Source organism: Manis pentadactyla, chromosome X, assembly GCF_030020395.1.
Source record: "Manis pentadactyla isolate mManPen7 chromosome X, mManPen7.hap1, whole genome shotgun sequence".
Classification (NCBI taxonomy): domain Eukaryota; kingdom Metazoa; phylum Chordata; class Mammalia; order Pholidota; family Manidae; genus Manis; species Manis pentadactyla.
Genome location: NC_080038.1, coordinates 66556598 through 66569053, shown reverse-complemented (window position 1 = coordinate 66569053; position 12456 = coordinate 66556598). Strand labels below are relative to the sequence as shown.

At 39.5% G+C, this 12456-nt stretch overlaps 1 pseudogene; it reads right to left on the bottom strand.

Annotated features, from left to right (window-relative positions):
* Positions 1-3750: 3750 nt before the first annotated feature.
* On the bottom strand, positions 3751-4674 carry LOC118931426 (40S ribosomal protein S2-like; annotated as a pseudogene).
* Between the last annotated feature and the right edge of the window lie 7782 nt (positions 4675-12456).

Below are 12456 nucleotides of genomic sequence, written 5' to 3'. Positions count from 1 at the left end.
GGTGGTGTCCTTCTTGGGTCCCCTGTGTTGGGAGATCTGTGCATCTCCATGGCCTGAGAGACTATCTCCTTCCCACGATTGGGGAATTTTTCAGCAATTCCTTCCTCAAAGACAGTTTCTGTCTCTTTTTCTCTCTTCTTTTCATACCCCTTTAATACGAATGTTGTTTCGTTTGGATTAGTCACACAGTTCACTCAGTATTCTTTCATTCTTAGACATCGCTTTTTCTCTCTGTACCTCAGCATCTTTGTATTTCTCTTCCCTAATTTCTATTTCATTTATCATCTCTTCCACCATATCTAATCTGCTTTTAGTACCCTCCATTGTGTTCTTCAATGATTGGATCTCCATCCTAAATTCTTTCCTGAGTTCTTGAATATTTTTCTGTACCTCCATGAGCATTTTAATGACTTTTATTTTGAAATCTCTTTCAGGAGGATTCATGAGATCGATTTCATTTGAATCTTAGTCAGGTGTATTCATAATTTTGCAAAGAACCAGATTCTTTTGACATCTCATAATTTGTCTGTCAGGGCCTCTAGTGCCCAGAAGCTCTACTCTCTGGAGCTGCTCAGCCCCTGGGGCAATATCGGGCATCGCAGGGGAGTGGTGTTGGTGCTTTAGGGGAGGAAGGAGCTGTTTCCTGCTTCCCAGCTGCTTTGCCTGTCTCCAGTGACAGAACCAGTGGGCTTAATGCACAGGTGTAAGCCTCTGTGCTCTGTGTTTGTAGCTGCCATAGGTGGGGCTTCCCTCTGGCCGGCCTGATGCCGGGGCAGAAGTATCTGGTTTGTGAGCCTGAGCCACATGCAGGCTATCTGGAAGGAAGACACAGCAAGCTGTGTATCATGGTGGGGGGCCTTCGAGCTGCGTAGCCAGCCAGGTGCTGGAGTGCCTGAAGATCATGAAAGTTCCCAACATGCTGGGCAGTGTGCAACTGGACACTTTTGTCTACCTGTCCTTTCTCCTGAGCAGTAAGCTGTGTGCAATCCTCGCCCCTTTAGCAGCCCTCTCACTTTTACGAAGTCTCTCAGACTGCCTACCCAGATCAGCCAGATATGAATCCCTGTTTTCCACAAGCAACTAGAATCTCCATCTTTCCAACTATTCCACCCGTCTTAGCTTTCCAACTACAGTAAATCACCAGAGCACCATGCAATGTAGGTTCATGCTGCCAGAGCAGATCTTCAGGGCTATGTGTTCAGCAGTCCCAAGCCTACACTCCCTCCCTGCTCTGTTTCTCTTCCTTCTGCTGGTGAGCTGGGCTGCAGGAAGTGCTTGGGATCCGCCAGGTCACAGCTTTGGTACATTACTCTGTTCCATGAGGTCTGCTCTTTTCTCCAGGTGTATGCAGTCTGGTGCAGCCTTCTTTCTTGTTGCTTTCAGGATTAGTTGTATTAACTTATATTTTCTTATTACATGTGGTTTTAGGAGGTAGTCTCTGTCTCCTCATGCCATCTTTAATCCAATACTTGTTGTTCTCTTATGAGTGTTGTATAGTTTTCAGAGTAAAGGTCTTTCACCTCCATGGTTAGGTTTATTCCTAGATATTTTATTCTTTTTGATGCAAATATAAATGGACTTATTTTCTGATTTCTCTTTCTGCTAGTTCATTGTTAGTATATAAGATTGCAAAAGAATTCTGTGCATTAAATTGGCAACCTGCAATTGCTGAACTATCTTAACAGCAGTCATATGGACAGGTTTACATTTATGAACATTCTAGCCAAGATTTATTATTTTTCAAGATTTCTAAATTATAAACACAATGGTGGACGTGAAATTATCTCATTGTGGTTGATTTGCACTTGTTTTGCTAAAATATGATGCATCTTTAGTATGTTTTTTGTACATTTATTTTCTTTGAATGTCTGTAAGTCTTGCTCATTTTTGAATTGCTTATAATCTTAATTTTTAAATTCTTTTTAACTTTTTGAAAATTTAAGAATTTTCTTCCAATACATAATATATTCTTGATGCTGCATCTCTATTGCTGTGTTTTGTAGGTATTTTTTCATCTTCTGCAAGTGGTCTTTTTATTCTCTTGGTAATATTCTATGATGCACAAAAGTACTGGATTTGATAAACTCTTACATAGTATTTCTTTTGTTGCTTATACATTATATTATCACATCAAGAACTGCATTGCCAAATCCAAGGTCACTTATTCAAAAACGTTTATTACCAAAAGTTATAGATTTTCATTGCTACCGTTTGTGATGTTGATGCATTTTGATAAGATAGTGCCGGTCCCTCCCTGCTTCTGACTCACAGATAAGGGAGGAGACGTGATGAGATATCAAAGATCTGAAAGGGCCAGCCAGGGAGCTCAGGTGTAACAGCTCAAGAGTGCTTCTGAGAGGGCACCCTTCATATTTATTGAGCAAATACATGCTAACAACAATAGAATTTTGTGGGGGGGACTTAATAGATAATCATTAACTAACTGTAAACTTAATCCTAGGAGTCTCCAGTCTGCTGGGGCACGATGTCTTACAAGGTATTGAAACAATAGCATGGGCAATTAGGCCACAGAAACTGTTTTGGTCTTGTTTGTTCTGTTCCTGATCACTTATCAGGAATTACAGGAAAAATAATCAAGTCATATATAGATTATACATTTGATTTCTATACTTGATTTATATATTAATCCCACATTTCCCCCTTGTTTTTTAAATAAAATGCTGAAGTAGTGGGTAAATGTAATAAAGATTAGTTTCTAATAGAAAGCTTTTTTAAGTTTATTTTTTCATAAAAAATAATCTATTTTTTAAATCTTGTGATGTAATATAAAGATGGAAAGTAGAGTTTAGTGCAGTAGCAATGCAAGTGTAGGTGGTCAGGTGCCCACAGACTAGGTATTGATCCGAGATAAACAAGGGCAACTAAACAGCCATGGGTGCAGATTTCTCTCAAAACTGGGTGGGGGGGGGAAGTTAGGTTCTAAGCCTCACCTCTGTTGGCCCCCATTTTCTCATCTGATGGCCCCCCTGTGACTGTGCCTGTCTTAGGTTGTTCCTCCCTTCAGGAATCTTACCTGTCTCTGGCTAACCAGCCATCTTTGGGGGCCATACAGAGAGATGCAAAGTTGGTAAGCAAGAGAGAAGCAATATTCTTTGAAAAAGTTAGTTTTTAATTCTTTGCAGATTTATGCCCCATGGCTTCTATATCCAGCACATGTCTTGAGGTATCTTTACCAGCTGGAAGGATTATGATACACAGTAATTTTAGGTATGAGGCATGAATTCTAGTAAAGGGCTGTATTAAGGAAGGAAAAAGAAAAGCTATATAAGTAGCAAAGGAAGAAAATATGAGGAGATTGATTATTTCTTTAACACAACTTCTTGTAGAGTAATGTAAGCATGTATAGGTTTTAACAAACTACTAATTAAATTACGTACACACATTAACAGAACACGAATACAGATACATAGCAAAAGCAGTCCTACAATTACTAGCCATATCCAATGAAACCAAGAAAACTAGTTAAGTAACCCAGGCATTTGTGAAAACTTATTAATAATAATATTATCTAATTGATTTTGAATAGTTTGAGAAAAATCAGTCAAATTAAAACAACACATTCCTGGAAACTGCTCACATCCCATATGTTCTTTTAACAGCAGACAGTCTATAGTAGTATGATTCTGAAGCACCGCAACTTGCACTTCTCCTAGCTCTTGACTGAGTTCAGATAATACAGAAGCAGTCAAATTCATTGTCTTATTGTATACACAGGCCAGCTTAGATATCTTGTTTTTTTTGAGTAGGCAACTTATTCACTTTATTTTACTTGTAGTAAACTATGTGGTGACTACAGCTGGAGCCTGGGTCCTCTGCACAGAGACTCTGGTGTGGGTCTTTACAAGATGGTCAGTAAATTCCTGGTATGGAGACTTGGTGAACACTGTCTCTTTCCAGAGATCAGGGGTTAGATAGCTATAGGTCTTGGAGATGGCATCAAAGATGGCCTTGGCAAAGTTGCCCAGGGTGGCCGTGCAGCCCCTGGCTGAGGTGTAACAGTCATCAATACCATCCATCAGCAGCAGCTTCTTGGGCACAGGAGCAGAGATAATACCAGTGCCCCTGGGGGCGGGGATGAGGTGCAGCAGCACAGAGACACAGCGGCCAGTCACCTTACAAGGGACAGTGTGAGGCTTGCCAATCTTGTTCCCCAAGTAGCCTCGCCACACAGGGACAATGGAGAGCTTGGCTAGAGTAATGGCCCCACGGATGGCAGTGGCTACTTCCTTGGAGCACATAACACCCAATCCAACATGTCCATTGTAATCTCCAATGGGAACAAATGCCTTGAACCTGGTCCGTTGACCAGCTCGGGTCTGCTTTTGCACAGGCATAATCTTCAAGACCTCATCCTTGAGAGATGCCCCCAGGAAAAAGTCAATTATTTCAGACTCCTTGATGGGAAGGGAGAAGAAATAGATCTCCTCCAGCGATTTGATGATCTTCATATCTTTGACCAGGAGGCCCAGCTTGGTGACAGGAATCCACTCTTTGTCCTTGTCCTTGCCTCCGTGAGCTCTGCGGCCATGGCCCCGACCCTGACCCCGGCCACCACTGCCAAAGCCTCCACAGAAGTTGCTGCAGCCTCCGATTCCAGGGGCCCCGGGGCCCCCCCGCAGCACTGGTGTCATCCGCCATTTGGTGTTTACCCGGAGAAGAGGGCTAGATATCTCTTTTTGCATTCCACTGACAAGTCTAGGAACTGGCAGGATGAATGCAGCTGCAACTGGAACAGAGGTGGGATCTAGAAGCTTCAAGTTGTCATCACAATCAGACGGCAGAGCTCGGAGAAATCTTTCATGACTGTTTCCGGGATAATCTATTAGAGCAGGAAGGATGCGTCCCACACCACATTGCTTTGATAATGTGAAGAGAGGGCTTAGGGTGTGGACTTGTAACACGGGCCCTGCCCCTAAGGTGGGCTGGGTGGTTGTCTGTTTGCTATGGATGTTTACAGTGAAGTCACGGGTTGTGCTGAGATACCCTTCTTTATTTGCAGAACACTCAAACATTCCAGGCCAAGTTGCTCCTGGCCTTTTGTCCTTTAACTGATCTCACTGAAGAATGACTCTAGAGCTTAATGTTTAACACAGAATTTTGGTGGGGGTTTTCCTTGCACGTACATTGCTCTGACTGCAAATATCCTGCCTTGCTTTTTCCGGAGGCCCTCACCCTATTCTGTCTAAGCTCAAGGTTTCTGTCTCATTCCCCCCTCTACAGATAGAGACCCTAGCTGCTGCTAGGGAGAAGGGGCAGTAACTGCTCTGGCTGCTTCATGCTCAGAGGGGGCGCATAAAGGTTACAGTTAGGTCTCCATCAGTGGTCAGCTGAGAGGGCCTTGGAAGATTGGTGATTCTGTTCTGGGTTCCATTTCTATTACTATTTGCAGTTTTATGGCTTCTAGGCAAGATAGGACAAATTGTGTTATTAGGTTAAGTAGCAACATCTGAAGTTGGATTTTCCTTTTTGGAGCAACTTGACAAGATTAAGAAAGTATGGCTGAATATGAGGACTAGAAACAGTAAAATTTTAATTGAAATGATGGGAGAAAACTGAAACATCTGGAGAATCATAGCTAGATATTTTGGGGAAACTAGAATTCTGGATCTAGTCTATGTCCCAATGACTAGTATTAGGATTTAGTATAGATAAGGCTGCATTATTGAAACAATACTTTTCTCTAAAATCACCATCATTTTTATTAGAAGTAACTAGATTAAGAAAATAATTAACACTTGGCTTGACTATTTGCATAAGTGAAGCAAGAAGAGCAATTGATTACATAGGATCTTTTAAATGTACTTTGCTAACTTTTTATAAGGAATTTCAGATTGGACTTTTCAAGGCCTCTTGAGGCCAGAAAGCCAAGCCAGATTTGACATCAGGTTTTGCCTGCAGTACCTGTAGATTTGGGTGAATTCCTCCCTTCTTGAGGTCCCTGAGACATTTTGAGGTTCCTGCACCTGCCAGGAAGTGACCTTTCTTACTCACCTGGTAAGGCTGCTGTGAACCCTGTAAGCAAGGTACCAGGCCACTTCTTCCAAGGAGCTTTGTTGGCTATATAGAGTCAACCGTAGTTCCTTAAAGCTGTTCATATCTGAGTTTACCGCATGTGTCTCTCAGGTATGACATTCCAGTCAAAGCCTTGGTAATATAACCTGTGTTTTTAGTTGGTCCTCTTACAAGGAAAGCAGATTCTTATTGAACTTATGCAAATAAACATACTGCCATGAAATATAAAAATACTGAAAGCTTTTAAATTCTGGGGGTGTCAGGTAGGGAGAAAGATAAATGTTTCAATTCTGCTTATAAAGGTATTGTCATTTACTAAACTGTTGTCAGTCAGCTTAAGAGAAAAAGCTTAAAACACTTTATCAGCAACATTTGAAACAAAAAGCCACAAAATCATTTCCCTTAGTTTACTTAATCTTATGTAACCAATATCTGGTTCTGCTGAAATCTAGTTCTTTACTAGTTTAGGAGTAATGAAACAGTGACTATAAATGACAAAAGAATTACAAATGACAATGGTTAAAGACCTAAAGAGAGCTTAATATAAGACAGTTGACATAAGAAAATTTGGATATTTCTATAACATAGAACATTCAGTAACAAAGTTTAGCATCGTTCCCTTTGACAGCGCTTTCCAGGTAAATATATATCAGATAAATAAGCCAAATTAGCCAAATATTTTCCCTAATGAGGAGAAAAAATTCCTCTGACATGTTCCAGGGGCCCTCTGGAAAATATCAGAGTTAATTAGAGGTAAAAGCACCTTTTTGAATTTGAATTTGGAAAGTTGTCAGAAGAAAATTTCTTTGGCATTTGCTTAAATAAGATTGTAGGCTGCCATGAAGCAATACTTATCTATTTAACTAGAATGACAACAAAATACTTCAAAGGCAGATACAGAAGTTTACACGGTTTGTTAGCAAAGTTTAACTTTTAGTCCTTTAATATTAAGATCTCATTTTATGAAAAACTTAGACAATTCACTGAGACTTTAAATATGAGAAACTATTTTGATAAAACAATTAGAAAACCTTTTGCAATCGTTCAACATCAAGAGAGGACTAACAGTTTAAGAAAACTTTGTCTTTTTAACCGAGAACAAAATTCTAATTTTGCTGTGTACTTAATATCACATTTGCTTTAATTTCACATAGCTTGAACATATTAATTCATCCACAAAGTTTCTACATTTTTTTACATTTAGAGTTCTTCCTTTTTAAATAAACAGCTGTACTTTAGAACAGTTTCTTTTACCTTCAACAAAATGAATTTCCATTCCTTATACTTTCTTTTTTTTTTTTTTAAATTATTATTTTTTATTGAAGGGTAGTTGACGCACAGTATTACATTACATTAGTTTCAAGTGTACAACACAGTGGTAGAACATTTATATACATAATTCTAGGTTCCAGCTATCACCCTACCAGGCTGTTACAATATCTTGACTATATTCCTTATGCTATACATTACATCCCGGTTACTTATTTATTTTACCATTGGAAGTCAGTCCTTTTTTTTTTTTTTTGTGAGGGCATCTCTCATATTTATTGATCAAATGGTTGTTAACGACAATAAAATTCTGTATAGGGGAGTCAATGCTCAATGCACAATCATTAATCCACCCCAAGCCTAATTTTCGTCACTCTCCAATCTTCTGAGGCATAACAAACAAGTTCTTACATGGAGAACAAATTCTTACATAATGAATAAGTTACATAGTGAACAGTACAAGGGCAGTCATCACAGAAACTTTTGGTTTTGCTCATGCATTATGAACTATAAACAGTCGGTTCAAATATGAATACTCATTTGGTTTTTATACTTGATTTATATGTGGATACCACATTTCTCTCTTTATTATTATTATTTTTAATAAAATGCTGAAGTGGTAGGTAGATACAAGATAAAGGTAGAAAACATAGTTTAGTGTTGTAAGGGAGCAAATGTAGATGATCAGGTGTGTGCCTGTAGACTATGTGTTAATCCAAGCTAGACCAGGGCAATAAAACATCCACGTATGCAGAAGATTTCTCTCAGAACAGGGGGGGTGAGGTTCTAAGCCTCACCTCTGTTGATCCCCAATTTCTCACCTGATGGCCCCCCTGCGACTGTGCCTGTCTTAGGTTGTTCCTCCCTTGAGGAATCTTACCCGTCTCTGGCTAACCAGTCATCTTCCGGGGCCATACAGGGAAATGTGAAGTTGGTAAGTGAGAGGGAAGCCTTATTGTTTGAAAAGGTTAGCTTTTTACTTCTTTGCATATTTATGCCCTGTGGCTTCTATGCCCAGCATTTGTCTTGAGGTATCTTTACCACTTGGAAGAATTATGATACTTGGTAAATTTGATACGAGGCACGAATTCTATTTAAGGGTTGTAATTAGGAAGGAAGAAGAAAAGCTATAGAAGTAGCAGGCGGAAGAAAACATGGGAAGATTGATTATTTCTTTGACATATCTTCTTGTACAGTACTTCAGCATGAATAGGTTTTAAGCTACTACTTAAATTGCGCACACACATTAACATAATAGGAGTATAGTTACATAACCAAAGCATATCTGTAATTACCAGCCATCTCCAGTGAAACCAAGAAAACCAGTTAGGCACATTAGGCATTTGTGAAAACTTATCTATGATATGGTGGATATTGTCCAACTGAACTTGAATAGTCTGAGAGAAATCAGACAAATTAAAACAACCCATTCCTGGGGACTGTTCACATGCCATATGTTCTTTTAACAGTAAATAGTCTGTAGTTGTAAGACTTTGGAGCGCTACAATTTGCACTTCTCCTAATTCTTGGTTGAGTTCCAACAGTATAGATCCAGTCAAATTTGTTGTTTTACTGTACGCACAGGCCAGCTTAGATATCTCCTTCCTCATTCCCATGGCAAGTCCAGGAACTGGTGGGATGAGTGCATCTACAGCTGTAGCAGTGCGTGGATCTTTGTTGGGGTTTTTTGATGATCATCTTCTGGCATGAGTCTTCCAGAGAGTGCAGATGTTGGAAGTTCTTTTTCATATCGTATCTTAGTTCATTGTCGGGGTAGCCCAATTAGGCTTTGATCCTCTGTATAAACACAAACAGACCCTTTGCCTACACTTTTATATGCCTTTATACCCTTGTGTAGAACTCGTTGGAGGTTACCACACAGGAACTGCCCTTTTTTTTTTTTTGCTTTGTTTTTGGTATCCCTAATCTACACTTACATGACGAATATTATGTTTACTAGGCTCTTCCCTATACCATGTCTCCCCTATAAACCCCTTTACAGTCACTGTCCATCAGCATAGCAAAATGTTGTAGAATCACTACTTGCCTTCTCTGTGTTGTACAGCCCTCCCTTTTCTCCTACCCCCCCATGCATGTTAATCTTAATAACCCCCTACTTCTCCCCCCCTTATCCCTCCCTACCCACCCATCCTCCCCAGTCCCTTTCCCTTTGGTACCTGTTAGTCCATTCTTGAGTTTTGTGATTCTGCTGTTTTGTTCCTTCAGTTTTTCCTTTGTTCTTATATTCCACAGATAAGTGAAATCATTTGGTATTTCTCTTTCTCCGCTTGGCTTGTTTCACTGAGCATAATACCCTCCAGCTCCATCCATGTTGCTGCAAATGATTGGATTTGCCCTTTTCTTATGGCTGAGCAGTATTCTATTGTGTATATGTACCACATCTTCTTTATCCATTCATCTATTGATGGACATTTAGGTTGCTTCCAATTCTTGGCTATTGTAAATACTACTGCAATAAACATAGGGGTGCATCTGTCTTTCTCAAATTTGATTGCTGCGTTCTTAGGGTAAATTCCTAGGAGTGGAATTCCTGGGTCAAATGGTAAGTCTGTTTTGAGCATTTTGATGTACCTCCATACTGCTTTCCACAATGGTTGAACTAACTTACATTCCCACCAGCAGTGTAGGAGGGTTCCCCTTTCTCCACAGCCTCGCCAACATTTGTTGTTGTTTGTCTTTTGGATGGCAGCCATCCTTACTGGTGTGGGGTGATACCTCATTGTAGTTTTAATTTGCATTTCTCTGATAATTAGCGATGTGGAGCATCTTTTCATGTGTCTGTTGGCCATCTGTATTTCTTTTTTGGAGAACTGTCTGTTCAGTTCCTCTGCCCATTTTTTAATTGGGTTATTTGTTTTTTGTTTGTTGAGGCGTGTGAGCTCCTTATGTATTCTGTATGTCAAGCCTTTATTGGATGTGTCATTTTCAAATATATTCTCCCATACTGTAGGGATCCTTCTTGTTCTATTGATGGTGTCTTTTGCTGTACAGAAGCTTTTCAGCTTAATATAGTCCCACTTACTCATTTTTGCTGTTGTTTTCCTTGCCTGGGGAGATATTTTCAAGAAGAGGTCACTCATGTTTATGTCTAAGAGGTTTTTGCCTATGTTTTCTTCCAAGAGTTTAATGGTTTCATGGCTTACATGCAGGTCTTTGATCCATTTTGAGTTTACTTTTGTATATGGGGTTAGACAATGGTCCAGTTTCATTCTCCTACATGTAGCTGTCCAGTTTTGCCAGCACCACCAGTTGAAGAGACTGTCATTTCGCCATTGTATGTCCATGGCTCCTTTATCAAATATTAATTGACCATATATGTCTGGGTTAATGTCTGGATTCTCTAGTCTGTTCCATTGGTCTGTGGCTCTGCTCTTGTGCCAGTACCAAATTGTCTTGATTACTATGGCTTTATAGTAGAGCTTGAAGTTGGGGAGTGAGATCCCCCCTACTTTATTCTTCTTTCTCAGGATTGCTTTGGCTATTCGGGGTCTTTGGTGGTTCCATATGAATTTTTGAATTATTTGTTCCAGTTCATTGAAGAATATTGCTGGTAGTTTCATAGGGATTGCATCAAATCTGTATATTGCTTTGGGCAGGATGGCCATTTTGATGATATTAATTCTTCCTAGCCACGAGCATGGGATGAGTTTCCATCTGTTAGTGTCCCCTTTAATTTCTCTTAAGAGTGACTTGTAGTTTTCAGAGTATAAGTCTTTCACTTCTTTGGTTAGGTTTATTCCTAGGTATTTTATTTTTTTTGATGCAATTGTGAATGTAGTTGTTTTCCTGATTTCTCTTTCTGTTGGTTCATTGTTAGTATATAGGAAAGCCACAGATTTCTGTGTGTTGATTTTGTATCCTGCAACTTTGCTGTATTCCGATATCAGTTCTAGTAGTTTTGGGGTGGAGTCTTTAGGGTTTTTTATGTACAGTATCATGTCATCTGCAAATAGTGACATTTTAACTTCTTCTTTACCAATCTGAATTCCTTGTATTTCTTTATTTTGTCTGATTGCCGTGGCTAGGACCTCCAGTACTATGTTAAATAACAGTGGAGAGAGTGGGCATCCCTGTCTAGTTCCCGATCTCAGAGGAAATGCTTTCAGCTTCTCGCTGTTCAATATAATGTTGGCTGTGGGTTTATCATAGATGGCCTTTATTATGTTGAGGTACTTGCCTTCTATTCCCATTTTGCTGAGAGTTTTTAACATGAATGGATGTTGAACTTTGTCAAATGCTTTTTCAGCATCTATGGAGATGATCATGTGGTTTTCGTCTTTCTTTTTGTTGATGTGGTGGATGATGTTGATGGACTTTCGAATGTTGTACCATCCTTGCATCCCTGGGATGAATCCCACTTGGTCATGGTGTATGATCCTTTTGATGTGTTGTTGAATTCGGTTTGCTAATATTTTGTTGAGTATTTTTGCATCTACGTTCATCAGGGATATTGGTCTGTAGTTTTCTTTTTTGGTGGGGTCTTTGCCTGGTTTTGGTATTAGGGTGATGTTAGCTTCATAGAATGAGTTTGGGAGTATCCCCTCCTCCTCTATTTTTTGGAAAACTTTAAGGAGAATGGGTATTATGTCTTCCCTGTATGTCTGATAAAATTCCGAGGTAAATCTATCTGGCCCGGGGGTTTTGTTCTTTGGTAGTTTTTTGATTACTGCTTCAATTTCGTTGCTGGTAATTGGTCTGTTTAGATTTTCTGTTTCTTCCTGGGTCAATCTTGGAAGGTTGTATTTTTCTAGGAAGTTGTCCATTTCTCCTAGGTTTCCCAGCTTGTTAGCATATAGGTTTTCATAGTATTCTCCAATAATTCTTTGCATTTCCGTGGGGTCCGTCATGATTTTTCCTTTCTCTTTTCTGATACTGTTGATTTGTGTTGACTCTCTTTTCTTCTTAATAAGTCTGGCTAGAGGCTTATCTATTTTGTTTATTTTCTCGAAGAACCAGCTCTTGGTTTCATTGATTTTTGCTATTGTTTTATTCTTCTCAATTTTATTTATTTCTTCTCTGATCTTTATTATGTCCCTCCTTCTGCTGACCTTAGGCCTCATCTGTTCTTCTTTTTCCAATTTCGATAATTGTGACATTAGACCATTCATTTGGGATTGCTCTTCCTTTTTTAAA